Source organism: Dendrobium catenatum, unplaced genomic scaffold (genome assembly GCF_001605985.2).
Source record: "Dendrobium catenatum unplaced genomic scaffold, ASM160598v2 fragScaff_scaffold_1220, whole genome shotgun sequence".
Lineage (NCBI taxonomy): Eukaryota > Viridiplantae > Streptophyta > Magnoliopsida > Asparagales > Orchidaceae > Dendrobium > Dendrobium catenatum.
The window spans coordinates 6,240,345-6,255,645 of record NW_021319682.1 but is presented as its reverse complement, the minus strand read 5'-3'; the positions used below and the strand labels follow the sequence as shown (position 1 = coordinate 6,255,645).

Here is a 15,301-nt window from a genome sequence, read left to right as displayed (position 1 = left end):
AATTATAATAAGTTACCTGATTGTTGTTCTAACTTGGCTTTAGAAGATGATTTTTTTTTTTGGATAGGCTAGATTGTAATAAGGTTCCTCCTATTTTTCTTGATTTGTTAAAGTAGTAATGTGATAATTGTTCTATCACTTAGTAGTTTGTATTAGTCTTTGCTTTTCAATTTAAATGCTATTTGCATTTCTTCAATAATAATAATAATAATCAAGGCTGTGAAAATCGGACCGGACAACGAACCGGAAGAAAGAGAGGTTCACGGTTCGACCGGTTCAACCGGTCTAACCGGATGACATAATAAATAATAAATATTATTAAAATTTAATAAAATTAACATAATAATAATGTTATCATTCAAAGTTTGAGGCAAAAAATTAAATTAAAAAAAAACGATGAAACATAAATTTTATATAATTAAGTAAAAGAATTATATTAAAATCTCACATAAAAGAAAAAAATTCTAAATCTCATATTTATAAGAATTTACACTCATAAAAATATGATAATTTTAAATTTAAATATTTTTTGAATTTTAAATTTAATTTTTAATGTAAATTAAATTTATATATAACCATATAATTTAATATAAATACATATTTAATATAAATTTAATTATAACATAAGTTTATAAATTTAATATAAATTATTCTTATTTTATATTATATGATTAAATATATTTTACATGTTTATGTTGTATACCAAATTTCTTTTATAAATTTATATCTTAAATAATTAATAAATAATTAAATACATAAAATTATTAATGATAAATTATTTTACCGGCCTGTCCGGTCCGATTTTTAAAGCACTGATGATAATAATAATAATAATAATAAAATAAAAACAATCTAAACTTAGTAACTGAATTTTTAAAATTTTCATAGGATTTTTTTTTTATTGGTGAAGGGTCGTACAGTTCTTGCGGCGGGTGGAGCAATTTGCCGACGGCTTACGTCCGTTTAAGGTTCGGTTGGAGATGATCTCATCTCCGGCCTTCATCACCTCAGCGGTATTCCTATGCTGAGCTCGATCCTCAATTGTTCCGTCCTCACTCACTCTCCCCACCCCCTCTCTCTCTCTCTCTCCTCCCCCTGGATTCTAAGCTGTTTTTGATATCTCGAATCAAATTTCTCTGATCGGCTTGCGTTTAAATCAAGGGCTATTAATTTGTTCCCCGTGAAGGCAAAAAGGCCTGGATCTCAGCTCAGTTCCTCGGATTCGAGGACAAGCACGATTTCATTCTGTTCAATCGCTGCATATAAAAGGTATGCTTTCAGGGTTTTCTTCATGTCCTTTTGTCGGGCCTTCCATCTTCTAAAAACATTGCCTAACTTAACCCTCTCGTGCCGTTAGATTAGTTTTTTTTTAAACAACCCGCCATTTCTTCAATGTTTAGCAAATCTTATGTGAATCATACGGTTCAGTTGTTAAAAGTCTTTACTTCAATCTTCTTTTGAGATTCATTACCTATTTAAATTCTGCATGTTCTCATGACTTCCTTTTGCCTCCGTATTTTGAACCTCTGCAATGGAGCTCCAACTATATATTCCTTTTATGAAAAAAAGTAGTCACGTACCCCTGTTGCAAGGAAGGATAGACTAGAAAAAAATAGAATTAATTGTAAAATCAGTTTGCCAATTAAAACTTTAATATTATATTTTAAGTCGTTAACCATGAACAATAAATATGAAATTAGCTGAAATACAACTATACTCTTCTGTATCTGTTATTAGACCGCAAATGTTAGTTAAAAAAAATACAATATTAAATATAAATACCATGATTATAGGAATTTAGTATGAACAATTGAATATATTTTGAGGAATTTTATAATCGCGTATGCAAACCAAAAAAGAGAGAATTATCATATATGCTATCGATGGTATTATTAAATTGTGTCTTGAAGCCTTGATATTCTAAAATAAATACCAATCAGTTCCCTAGACAAAATCTAGGCCATTCAATTAATCAAAAGATTCAAATTCACAAAACATTAAACTTTCTTCAATTTCACAAAAGACTCTTTAATCCTTATCCTTTGAGGGTCTCCATTTTTTTCTGGACTTTCTGCTCTACATTTCAATACGAATAAAATTTCTAAAACTATCTGAAATCTCTATTTCATGGTTTGCTACAATAACCATCTCCCTACACATAAATCTCTCTCTCACTTGTAGAGATGGAAAAACAAAAAAAACATTAAATTTTTATCCTTGATCAAGGTTTAAAATTGCGCAATTGGTTATTGAGGTGCTTTTTGTTTGTGAGGCGAGGCGTAAGCCTCAAGGCGTTTTGAGACGTAAGCCTCAAAACCAAAAAATTGCGTTAAGTCAAAATAAATGTCTAATGTGATTTTTTATATTATGCTCGAATAATATGTTAAAAAAAGATATGTTACATTTTCTTTATTGAATTATGAAGTAACAAATTGACATACATATGAAATAAAAAATTGCATAAGACATAAAGTGGCAAGTGATAAATTACATGAAATAGATTTGAAATTCAAACATTATAATAACAAAATAATATTAAATATATGAATGACATAAAAGTATCATAAAATATCAAGTTCAACTCCAAATTCCTTCTCTCTTAGTTTCCTACTCATCCACATTATATTCCTCAAGAAAACTGAAATAGTTGACAAAAACTTAGATTTCATCTTTTTTATTTTGAGAAAATGCAAAGAGCATAAATTTTTATTAGACCAGTTAATTACAAATAAACTCCTTCTTCAACAGATGAAGAAAAGGAGGGATACTATTCTCATTCAGATCTTTCCAAAAAAAATCTGAAATAAGAGCATGGTTAGCACACATGTCGGCTAACTTATTACAATATCTACTAGCATAAGAAAAAATAACTTGCTTAAAATCTTTAAGAAAATCTAAATCCTTAGGATTTAAATATTCTTCTGAAATGGAATTATTTTGAAGAGCTCTTTGAAAAAGAACAATAACGTTGTGATTATCACCTTCAATCATGAAGCCTTTAGCGTCAAGCATCCAGTCTTGAACGTACTTTCTTAAGGAAAGAATAGAATGTATTTTAGCTTGAGCACTATCCCAATGATTAATGCTGAAACCAAATGCTCCACAAAATCTTCCTTTGTCGTCTCTGAAAACACCTCCTATTCCAGCTAAATTATTACTGTATAGTGAAGCATCAACATTGCATTTGATCCAACCTGGAGGTGGAGGAAGCCAAGCTTTCAAACCCAGCACAAAGTGCTGATTAGCTTCCCAGATATTCCAGACCGGATTCTTATGGAAAGAACCAAATGCATATTCTAATGCATTAGCTGCTAACAGATAAGAGCTATCTTCTTTGCCACCATGGATCAATTTGTTTCGGCTTTTCCAGCAGCAAAAGATTACCGAACAATATAAATTTCCAATAATAGGATTCTGAACCGAGAGCCTCATTAGTTCTTTCACGCAATCATCCAAAGAATTAAAGGCAGGCAACTGAAAATTCCATTTCTTCAGCTTGTCACAAACATATTTGATAATATCACAATTAACAACTATATGTTCCGAGTCTTCCATGCTTTTACACAGTCTTGGACATTCATTATCTTCAATAATACCTCTATGATGAAGAAAGCATTTCGAAGGTAAAGCATTAATACAAAGACGCCACCAAAATTATTCAACTTGAGGTCTTAGTTTGAGATTTTTAGTCCATGTCCAGTTAAGAATATACATGTTCTGTTCTCTAGTTTTTTCGTAAGCCATAGCAGCAACTGATTTACCCGAACATTTTGAAATAAATTCCAGACAATCACTATCTGAATTTGTGAATATGGGTACTTGACAGATTAATGAAACAAGCTATAAACCGAAGAATTTCTTTAAGTAGTCAACATTCCATTCACCATTTCTAATGAATGCTGAAATATTTTGACACTGTTGATCTATTATGGATGTAAAAGTAGGCCACTTATTTAAGCATCTATCCATAATCCAAACATCATTCATAATATTCACATCTTGTCCATTACAAATCTTCCATCTCAAGAGAGGGATTAAGTAATTAGCTCCATTCAAAATAATTTTCCATGTAGAAGAGGAATAGCATCTATTTCCACTTTCCCATATGTCATTCCCGTATTTGGCAGACAACGTTTTATTCAATAATGATGAGGGATTTGAAATAAAATTGAGACCCAATTTAGCTCTTAAAGGTCCAATTCTATCCAACATCGATTGCACTCCTCTACCACCTTTGCATTTTGGTTTGCAAATAACATTCCAAGCTACAAAGTGAATACCAAAATTTTCGTCTCTTTTATTCCATAAAAAGTTTCTGCACATCTTATCTATCTCTTTTAGAATACTCAAAGGAATAAGAGATAGAGTAGATGAAAAATTGGCAAGGAAAGGAACGAAGCATTTAGTAGCACAATTTTTCCAGCTAATGAAATGAACTTGTTTCCCCACATATTAACTTTGGCCACAGCTTTTTCAATTAAATAATTGAAGTCTTATTTAACTAGTCTTCTTAATACTATCTTAGTACCAAGAAACTCCAACTCTTTCTTAACTTTAAAATTCATTATTTTAGAAAGAGTTCTAATTGAACTTCTAGAAATGAATTTGCTAAAAATCAAAGAAGACTTGCCTGAGTTCACTTGTTGCCCTGTCCACCTGCAGTAATTTTTCAAGATTTCAGAAATAGTCTTCAAACTCTTCTTTTTAGCCTCTGAAAAGTGATTATATCATCTGCATACATAAGGTGAGAGATCAAAGGAGCATTAGGAGAAATTCTCATCCCAATATTACCTCCTATCCTTGTAAATTCTTCTGGTAAAAGTTGGGAGACATGATAAAGAGGTAAGGAGAAAGTGGACATCCTTGTCTAAATCCACATTTAGAAACAATCCAATTTGAGTATTTTCCATTAATCAATATGGAAAATTTTGGATTCATCACAAATTCCATAATAAGTAATGAAAATTTAGAAGGAAATCCAAACCAATGAAGCACTTGATTTAGAGTAGACCAACTCATGCTATCGTAAGCTTGCTCCATGTCAATTTTAATAGAAACAAATCCCTTTTTAGATTTGAAAAATCTAAATTTGTGAAATAGCTCTTGTGCTAGAAGAATTTGATCCGACATAAGTCTCCCTTTCACAAAGGCATATTGAACTTCAGAAATAATTTTTGGAAAAAGATTACTCATTCTATTTAATATCATGCTGGCCACAATTTTGTAGATTGTATTACACAAACTAATGGGTTTGAAATTAGAAGGTAATACAGGATTGTTGACCTTAGGGATGAGCACCACATTAGTATCTTTCCAATCCGAGCACATAGAACTAGTTTTGAAGAACATATTAACAGCATTCCACAAATCATTGTGTATAATATGCCAATAAGCTTTGATAAAGGAGTAAGTAATTCCATCTCTCCCCGGGGCTTTATTCGAACCCAATTTCTTGACAACCGCTTCCAATTCTTCTATAGAAAAATCTTTATCAAGCATTATAGAATCTGCAGCTACAATTTTTTTAGAACAAGGAGGCCAATTATTCAAAGAGCAAACTCTACTCCTCCATTTGTTTTTAAAGAAATTCAAAAACAGTTCTGAAATTTCCTCCTGATTTTCAATCAATAAGCCAGCTTCATTGTTAATATGGTTGATCCAATTAAAGTTTCTCCTTGCTATAGCTGAAACATGAAAAAATTCGAATTACAATCTCCTTCTTTTAGCCAACGAGTTTTGGTTGGATCTTTGCCTCCACCATGTGCATAACCGTCCAAGTGTTGCATTCAATTCCCGAACTTTGGATCTCAACAGGTCAATTTTCAGATCAGAGATAATTCCCGTTGATGACTCTTCTTCTTGTAGCTCCAATATTTCATTCTTTAAACTGTTTTTCAATTCTGTTAAGCTCTTGTGCTTGGCTTTATTCCAAAAAAACAGGGCTTTTATGGAACGTCTGAATTTACTATTCAGAATAAAAATCTGCTTTGCCTCCTGAAGGTTTATTCCAAGCATACCAGACCACCGAGTGAGAAGCTGGATAAGAAAGCCAGATATCTTCAAATCTAATCTCAGATTTTGATTTTTATGAACTTATGTAGAAGAAATCCTTAACATCAGTACTGGACAATGGTCAAATGCAATACGGGCTAGATGTTTAACCACTGCAATTTTTAAGTGATTTAAGGATGTGCAGTTAAGAATGCATCGATCTAATCTCTCTAAGATCCGGGCATTACCTGATTTATTGTTACACCATGTAAACATGGGACCAATAAATCTAGTGTCATGAAAATCACAATCTCTCAAAAATGAAAGCATGTCTTGAGCTCCTTGTGTTAAAGAAAATTTTTTTCCTCCTTTTTTATCATCTTGAGATAAGATGCAATTGAAGACTCCTCCCATAACCATAGGAAATTTAGATGTTTTAAATTTCTCCAGATTGTTCCAAAGGATTTTTCTTTCTCCAATATCTGTGATGCCATAGATAGTTGCTATAATCCAAGATTTTTTGTTTGCAATGCTTAATTCTCCCACAACTAGCTGATTATTAGATTCCATAACAGAAAACTTGGCCAAATCCGACCTCCAACACACCATAATGCCACAAGATAAACCTCTAGCTGAAAATAAATATAAATCCCATAATTCTCCTATAAATCTTTTGAACTCCAAAGAGTCTATAGAAGAAATTTTAGTCTCAATAAGACCCACAAAAATTGCATCATTATCCTTTATAATATCTTTCAGATATCGGGAGGCCTCAGCTTTTCTAGCCCCCCTACAGTTCCAGAATATAAAAGAGCTCATTTTGGAATAGAAGTGGGAAAAGACGCACTACCTTTCCTTTTGATCAACTCTCCTTTCCTGAGTTTTGAAGGTAAGCTAACATTACCTAAAGATTTCAATTCCTTTTGGAGCTTGAATTTGATATTAGTTCGAATCCTTGCTGTGACTGGAGTGGAAGATATCTCTATGCCATCTTCAATATCTTCTTCAAATTTATCAAGTTTCTCATCAATGTCTTTATCATAAACTACCGAATGATTGGTAATATTCATGATATTGAATGAATTAGGAATCACAGTAGACTTGATTTCTGCATCATCATTTAAAATTTCCAAAACCTGATGTTTTTCTTCCTTATCAATTAAAGACTTTGCTTTGGTAGAAATCTCATTACCCTCTTCATTCACATGTTTCAGTAAGAAGAACTTGTTTTCTTTGTCATTAACTTTAGGAATTTCCATACTAATAGCTTCTTTTGATACCAAATCAGCAGAATTGCTGATTGAATTCAGTTCAACATTTTCTGTTTGAGTTATAAGACCAGACTTATGATAGGGAATACCTGAGTTCGCAAGTAATCCATTAGGATTTACTTGAGTTCGCAAGCAACCCTTCCCCTATGTAGTAATTGAAATAGAAGAAAAATTTTTCTTCTCCAAGTAGCCATCCTGAAGACTGTCCATAATATTAAAGTTGTTCTTCACAGCTATTACAGAATTCTGAATTTCAGAATTACAGTGTGATTCAATTATTTCACCTTCTTCTATAATGGATTGCAACAAAGCTGGAGGATCTTTATGAAGAGCTGAATTTTGTTTAGGAGGATTCTTCCCAAAGGCTTTGTTCTTCTTGAGTTTAACCTGAATCCAAGGACCTAATTCATCTTGTCCATTGGAATATCCTTCTTCATGATTCAAATTTTTTTCAGCAGCATTTTTCTTAGGAGCAACTGTTATAGAAGGACATTTGTTCTTCAAATGGCCAATTTTTCCACAGTGGAAGCAAAGAGAAGAAATCTTCTCATATTCTAGTTTTTGGAAGGATATACCATGCTTTCCTTCAATCCAAACACCTCTTGGTAATTTTTTATCAAGATCAATGCGAACACATACACGAGCATATTCCCTCTTTCCCCATTTAAAAGAGTTGCCATCTAGATATAAGGGAGCTCCTATCATAGATGCAATTCTACAAATATTTTGTTCATCCCAGCAGTGTAGAGGTAGACACGGCATATGAATCCAAATAGGTGCTGTAAGACCTTTAAGAGATTTAGGTGAGAAAGTGGGGGACCATCTATCCAAACCAATGATGTTACCTCCAATGAACCAAGGACCTCCTTCAAGTACTTCATCCACAGCATCTGGATTGGTAAAAGAGCATAGGATCCAATCAAGACCCAAGGTGGTTAGATGAAATTTCCCAAATCTGAACCATTGCTTTCAGAGCTCTCTGCTGCAGACTAGGAGTGGAATATAACTTCCCAAGACTTTGATAACCAATGAGTTTCTCAAAACGTATGAATTAACATTTTCCATATCTTCATTCATAATAACATTAATCCCGTCATCAGTAACAAGAGTAGAACTCAAATCATAACTGAGTTTGATGTGATGTGTCTTCATCCAAGCTTTAGGAACTCTATCTGTAGCGCCATGTTCTGAATTTTTTGTCATATCTTCACCAGAAACCTTATCACCAACTACTGCTTGCAAAAAACTCTTAGCCGGCAAATCAGAGCAGAGATTAGAAGGATGCTTATCATTTGAATGAGAAGAATTGTTAATAATACTCTGGTTATTCGCATTTATCTCTGGCCATAGGTCAGAGATTGCATTTGAACAACTAAACTTATTAACAAAAATCTTCACATTCGATGATGAAGCTTCCACATCATTAAAATTCTAATTCAAATCTGCTTTATATTTTTTAAGGCTCGGAGTATTAATAGCTGGAAGATTCAAAATACCTTTGCCTTTGCCTACCACTAATTCATCTTTCTTCTTCGCAGGTGACTCGCTTTCCTCTCTGATAATCAGAGGTCTTGCAGAATTTTTGAAATGGACGATATCATCAACCAATTGCGGGATCGAATCATCAACTAATCTGATTTGTCCCTCCAAACCTTCAGTAACGATAGACACGCCGACCAAAGATCGGCGGTCCTCCTCCGTCATCGCCAAGGGCCGGCGGTGGAGGAAGCAGAAAAACTGGGAATTGAAAATTCAAAAAAATCTGCCTGTTTCTCTCTCTAACGGCTGTTTCTCTCTCTCAACTTAGATTTCATCTGCACAGTCATCACTAAGGAGGTTTTTATATAAGCCGTCATCTTAATAACAAATTGGTCTCTCTCTTCTCTCATCCTATGGAGTCCAATGTCTCCGAATTTGATTCTTCTTTGTTTATTTTAATCATCTTTTTCTTTCATAATTTTTTTTCATTAATATAAATATGAGATTAATACTCTTAAAATTTTAAAGTAAGTGGTGGTGTTTTTTTATTTTCAAGTGATCCCTCGCGGCTACGATGTTATTGACTATGGAGAAAATGGAGGATTGGAGGTCAAGGAAGTCGAAAGGAAGTTGTTGCAGGTTGGGGTTGTATTAAAGCGTGATTTTTTTTAGGCTTTAATTTCTGATTTAGTTAAGTTTTAATAAAAAATATATATAAACAGGGTGAGGGGTAAGCCTCACGTTAGCATGGCGTGGTGTGCCTCAAGGCGGGCCTCAGCTTGCCTCAGCCAAGCTGAGGCGCAATCCTCATAAACAAAGTTTGTTGCGTAAGCCTCGATGCATTTTTCATTAGAATTGTGTTGAGGCGGGCCTCAACGCGAGCCTTATATTGAACAATTTTAAACAATGTCCTTGATTCTAGCAAATTCTCCAATCATGTGGTTCACAATGTTCCCCTTATTGGTTGCTTCAATAAGTATCATTTCCTCTAATTATTTGATGTGGTGCCTTATCACCTGATCAACTTACTCCAACAAACAATATTTCGTTTCTCTGCAGCACTAAACCTCATTGTTCTTTTTGTTTTTTTTCAATAGAGTATATTTTTACCTTACTAATATTAGAAAACTTATAGTAGAGTATATATATATATAGGGATGAATTAGAAGGGGAAACTAGTACTATTTCCCCTATTTTTTTGCTTATATTTGTTTACTTGGCTACTTGTTTTTGCTATTGTGTTGTTGCCTGAATGGTTTCCACACCAATTGGTATCAGAGCCTCATCGACATGGTCTAACATAATAAGGCAGAAGATAGTCACCGGGCGACTCAGGAAGAAGATCAGAACTTGGATGCTGTGTGGACGGCACAAACAAATGACGTGAAACAGTTGGGGGATCTCTCGGCAGGTTCCTTCTCTTTGCTATAGAAATGAGGGAGGTGATTCAAGCCATCAATATTGGTAATGGCACCAACGTGAATCCTTGACGTGCAGTTCCAACAACTATATTGACAGCTGCACGAGGGGTAATGTTCGAACGTTCATTGAAAATGAACCAAGATTTATTTCCAGAACTCTCAGATTCGGATGGAGATTACGAATATAGGAAAACATTCAAAGTTTTCGATTCAGAAGATGGAGATTATATGGATAATAATGTGGACAGGCGCACGTGAGACCTATTTCATCTCCACTAAGGTGAATTTCGAGTTAAATTGGATATCCCATTTTTTGATGCACGATTGCACAATGAAGGAGAGAGCAGTAAAAGCTTTCTTTGAATACATGAGATTGAACGAGACAAACATGTGAAGTACATGGCTTGCTGATTGAAGGGTGGTGCTAGTGCGTGGTGGATACAACTGTTGCAAACTCGAAGGCGTGAAGGAAAAAGAGCTGTTAGGAGCTAGTATAAAATGAAACAATTGATGAGGGGTTACTTCTTCCCAACCGATTTTGAACAAATGCTCTATTTAACATACCAACATTGTGTGCAAGGAAATTATTCTGTGAGCGAATACACTGAAGAGTTCTTTAGGTTGAGTGTTCTCAATAATCTTAATGAATCTAACAATCAATTAGTTGCTCGATATATTGGAGGGCTCAAGGATGTTATAGAAGACAAGATAGAACTCAATATGGTTGGTCGCTTTCCCAAGTCGCGGATTTTTCTTTCAAGGCAGAGATGCATCTGCTTAGACAATCTAAAAGTTCATCCAACCGCCGTCATTATAGTAAGCATGCTACAGATTCCAAAAATCTTGTAGTTGGTTCCAAGCAAATACAAACCCAGTACACACTGTGCCAAACTACCAACAGCCAGCTAATCCAAAACTTCCAGTTAGACCCCATGCTACAGTTAAAGATGTTCCATTCTGTAAACCAACAAACTTCAAATGTTTTCACTATTTTCAGTTGGGCCATAAGTCGAATGAATGCCTGAATAAACCCCATGTTCAGATTGCCGAAGGAGACCAGATAGAGAATTGGGTTAGTCCTGATGGAGATGGTGAAGATGAGGCTGAGGATGTGGTGGATGATGAAGGTGAAGCTATTCTTTGCATCTTAGAAAAGCTTTTATAAGCTCCTCGACAACCTGTTACCACTCAATGCAATGCTATCTTTAGAACTCGTAACACTATGAATGGAAAGGTGTGTGACTTACTCATAGATATTGAGTGTATTGAGAATATTGTATTACAATTTCTTGTAATTTCTTTACAATTAAAAACAACTAAGAATCCTGGACCGTATAAAATCAGTTGGCTTAAAAAAGGAATCTATATATAGGTTACTGAAATGTGTAGGTTCAAATTTTCCATTGGGAAACATTATTCTTGTGAAGTGCTTTGTGATGTCCTTGAAATGGACATTTGCCATATTATCATAGGTCATCCCTAAAAATACGATATTGGAGCAATATATGATTGTCGCTTGAACACATATTCATTTGATTGTAGGGGAGGAAGTTAAGACTACTACCAAATGTAATAGAAACATCTGTCCGAATTAATAAAGACAAGGCTGTTCTAAATCTAATATCTGGACGTGCTATACCCATTGCTGCAAGCCTGCTACAGTTTTGCTCTTGTTGCTACTGAAATTCCACCTCACAGTGCAGATTTTCCCATGCCAGAACCGAATTCAGAATTGTTACAGAAATTCAAAGATATTAGCCCAACTGAACTACCTTCAACCTTACCACCATTGCGAGCTCTTCAACATCAAATAGACTTCATTCCAGGAGTGACATTGTTAAATCTACCCCATTACAAAATGAACTCATGAGAACACAAGATTTTGCAAGACTTAGTAGATGACCTCTTGGAGAAACAATTGATCCAACCAAGTTTAAGTCTGTGTGTTTTCCCAACACTAATTGTTCCAAAGAAGGATGGAAAGTGAAAAATATACATTGGCAGTAGGGCCATTTACAATATCACAACCAAATTTAGATTTCCCCTGCCGAGGATAGAAGATTTGCTTGATAAACTAGTTGGATCTCAGATTTTTTCAAAATTTCACCTCTGTAGTGGCTGCCATCAAATTCGTATTAGACCTGGAGATGAATGGAAATATCATTCAAGAATCGTCAAGCGCTCTATGAGTGGAAGGTTATGCTCTTTGGATGGTGCAATGCCCCGAAAACATTCATGCGGCTCATGAATGGGGAACACAAAGCTTTCCTTGGAAAATTTTGTGTTGTTTACTTCAATGACATTCTTGTCTATAGTCAAACATTTGATGAACATATTCAACATCTCACTTTTATTTTCCAAAACTTGATAAACAATACTTGAATCATGCTAAATGTGAATTTTTCACTACTCGGGTCTACTTTTTGGGTTTTATTGTGTCTATTAGAGGATTGGAAGTCGACCCTTGTAAGGTGTTCTCCATTTTGGACTAGCCAGTTTCATGCTCATTGTTTGACATTTGAAGTTTTCATGGTATTGCCAATTTCTATTGTCGTTTCATTCGTAGATTTAGTGTCCTCATGGCCTTGATAACCAATTATTTTAAGGAAAAGTAGTTTATTTGGACAACAAAACAACAACGAGGCTTTGAATCCATCAAGGTGACCTAGAGTACAGCTTTAGTTTTGGCCTTACCGGACTTTGATAACCATTTCAAGTAGACATAGAGGCTTCAGCTATGGGAATAGGGACAATTGTCACTCAGTCAGATCAGGCCATCAAGTTTTTAAGTGAAAAATTGAGCTTGACAAGGCAGAAATGGTCAGTATATAAATAAGAATTATATGATGTAGTTAGAGCACTCAAGCATCGGAAACACTACTTCATAAAGATTTTGTACTATGTAGTGATCATCATGCTTTTCAATTCATAAACAATTAGAAAAACATTAATAGAATGCATGCTAGGTGGATTCTATTCCCACAAAAATTTACTTGTGCTTTAAAACATAAATCTGGCACACAGAATTGTGTTGCTGTTGTGCTTGGTAGGCATGCAGCTCCTCTCACCCATCTCCAAGCTGAAATAACTGGTTTGCAATGCTTACAAAAATTATATTCAACTGATAAAGACTTTGCTGAAACTTGGAAACACTGCTCCAAAGCTCAGCCCCTTGCAGATTTCTCCATTCATTATGGTTTTCTATTAAAAGTGATGCCCTTTGCAATTCAGATTCATCATGGAGACACCAACTCATCAAGGAAGCGCACAGAGGTAGTCTCGCTGCACATTTGGGGTGTCAAAAGACATTGCAATAGTTCAAAGCTCATTTTTTATTGCCAAAATTACATAGATATGTTTTATGATTTGTTGAATGGCGCTCTATTTGTCAAGAGTATAAGAGAAATAGTCATAATACTGGGCTTTATACTCCATTACCTGTTCCAAAATCTATATGGGAAGATAGTAGTATTGTGTTTTCCAATTACCAAGAACTCAAAAAGAGGCTATCTCAATTATGGTCATTGTGGATAGATTTTTTAAAATGGCTCATTTTATTACGAGCAAGAAAACTTTTGTTGCTGTAAACATTGCTGGTTTGTTTTCTCAAGAAGTTGTTTGACTTCATGGGTTACCTCGCAATATTACTTTCGACCATGATGTCAATCTATTAGTCATTTTTGGTGAGCATTGTGGAAACGACTTCATGCCAAATTCAATCTCAGTCCTTCTTACCAACCTTAATCTGATGGCCGGGCTGAAGTGGTAAACTGCACCTTAGGCAACATACTTCGCTTCCTTTTCCAAGCTTGTCCAAAACAATGGGAAGACAATCTTAGTTAAGCTGAATTTGCATATATCTGTGGCTCTGAAAATTCGGCCTCGGCTTCCGCCCACTAGTGCTTTTTCTTCGGGGGTGGAGTTTTAACGGAATAAGTTCCGTGGTAAATTTTTCAAGGCAGATGGGTTTGTAGATAAGATACTACCCAGAGATTTCACCCTCATTTTGCGAGGACTTTATGATATGAGTTCTGGTTTCCTATAAGCGAAAGCCCCTAAGTTAATTACCCCTCTCAGTAATGAGAGAGAACTTTCAATTAATGCTAGTTATCAATCAGATACATGTAGATACATGTTATCTGACATATAGTAGCAGCATGGGTATGGGTATTGGAATTTGAAGGGTTGAAAGATTTGATATTTAAAATAGATATTTCATCATCTTACACTTAAAGTAGATGGCGGGGGAATATATTATAGACCCGATCAAGATCCCATGGTTCCATTGTATAGGGCCGTCGTGGTCCCTAGTTTACTTAGTAAGAGGAGGTAGTCGACCCAACCTAACAGAAAGATCCTTATCAGCAGCCAAGGGTTGCTTCGTCCAAGGGTACCTTATAGACCTGGGATGAGTATTTGTCTATGGGGATAAATTTGGATCCACCTTAGTTAACAGAGGACTTTGTGCCCTATCAATTATATCCTATTGATTCATATCTCAAGGATTTGATGCCACGAAGGAGCGTATTGGCTCTGGCCATAACCGATATTTCTTGGTGTCATTTAGCGGCAAAATCACTCAGTTCCGAGGGCCCCGGGTCATAACCCTTTTTCCTGCTGTGTCATTTTGCGACAAAACCGTTGGTTAAAGGGCACGTACCATATCCTTACTGGTAGGAGATTGGTTGAAAATGGATCATAGTGATATTTTTGACTAGGCATTAATTCTATGTGATATTCAAATTTGTCTATCTCGGTAAACTGTTGCGAAGAGTGGATGATTTTTTTGCTTTAAGCATTGGATGGTTTATTTTCACATTTAAATATTCGAGATTTGGATGATCTTTTTGAAATTTGTGTATTTTTTGATTTTTTTGAATTTTTGTGGATATGTAGGTGGAACTTAGAAGGCATTTGAAAATATTTGTGAACCCCTCCGGTTGAGATAAACATTCAACAGGGTTATCATCGGGGTGACTTTGAGGTCACTTGTATTTCACTTGAATTTTGGTGGAAGTTTGAGAACATTTTGAAATGTTTGGAGTTAACCCCTCCAGTTGAGATTTACATTCAACAAGGCTATCATTGGGGTGTGAATATGGGGTCATTTCTATTTGAAAATATTTCTATTTTATGGAT

The 15,301-nt window shown here is 34.9% G+C and overlaps 1 long non-coding RNA gene across 3 annotated transcripts; it reads left to right on the top strand.

Annotated features, from left to right (window-relative positions):
- The first annotated feature begins 915 nt into the window (after positions 1–915).
- LOC114580723 lies at positions 916–12,481 on the top strand. Of its 3 annotated transcripts, none has more exons than XR_003702281.1 (3): positions 916–1,269; positions 8,801–9,568; positions 10,020–12,481. It is a non-coding gene; the product is annotated as an uncharacterized LOC114580723 (long non-coding RNA). The 3 variants fall into 3 exon arrangements; XR_003702282.1 differs by having other exon boundaries at positions 8,801–9,380; positions 10,020–12,477; XR_003702283.1 differs by lacking the exon at positions 10,020–12,481 and having other exon boundaries at positions 8,801–9,380; positions 9,464–9,889.
- The last annotated feature ends 2,820 nt before the right edge of the window (positions 12,482–15,301 follow it).